Source organism: Elephantulus edwardii, unplaced genomic scaffold (genome assembly GCF_000299155.1).
Source record: "Elephantulus edwardii isolate Elephantulus edwardi_28Jun2011 unplaced genomic scaffold, EleEdw1.0 scaffold00167, whole genome shotgun sequence".
NCBI lineage: Eukaryota > Metazoa > Chordata > Mammalia > Macroscelidea > Macroscelididae > Elephantulus > Elephantulus edwardii.
In genome coordinates, this window is record NW_006399917.1 from 2,077,896 (window position 1) to 2,078,832 (window position 937).

Consider the following 937-nt stretch of genomic DNA (forward strand, 5'->3'; position numbering starts at 1 on the left):
CTCCGCTCCCGGCGGCTCCGCGCTGCGGCCCCGGCTGCGCCGCTTCCAAAACACACAGGCGGCTCGCGGGCCATCAATCAGCCAGCTCCAGCGGGAAGGGACGGGCCGGGCCCCACGGCCAGCGCCGCCTCTCCCGGGCCGAGTAAATACAACTCTGCCAAAAAGAAAGGAAGAGGCAACCGTGGGGATGGATTCTCCAGAAGAAGAAGGCTGGGGGAGGCCCGGAGGGCAGTTGGGGTGACAAAAACCAAGCGTGGGCTGAGTTTTTCAGGACCCTTCCCATCCCATCCTGTTGGGGCGGTCTTTCTTTGTGCCTTTCTGGTCCCTGGCATCGCCCACCTGGCACAGAGATGGACAGGGCGGCTCCCCGCCTGACGGGGCTTTTCTTGGGCGCCCTGGGACACCCCACCCCCAGGGTAAACCTCTCCAGGGCTGGGCCTGCCACTGGAGCGCAGAGGACCGCCTGCCGCAGCCTTTGCTCAACAAGCCTGCCTGGAAATTTAGCAAATTTGGGTGTAGATCCTCTCTCTCCCAGCAAGGACCCTGGGCCCGCGGAAGGCCACTGTCAGCCAGGCGACCTTTCAAGCCCTTGTCGCTTCCTTGGTACCGAGCTCAGTGGCCTTCAAGGCGCCCTGAGCGGGGTGGCGGAAGCACGCTGTCCTAGTCAGGCCCCTTGGAATACTCTGCTGAGCTTGGTCCTGGAGTTTAGTGCCTTTTGATTTTCTTTTTAAACAGTATTAATGTAATAAAGAATGCAATAAAAAGAACAAAGGACAAATTGGTTCAATTGTTTTTTAGTTCTGTGTAATGTTTAAAAACGCCCCGGCTTCAATCTATGGCTTGTTATTGCTTCAAGATGTTTTAAAGGCCCTTTAAGTTCACCATTCTGACTTTGATGCTTCATGCAGGCATGGTACTACTTAAAACGTAGAGCTGT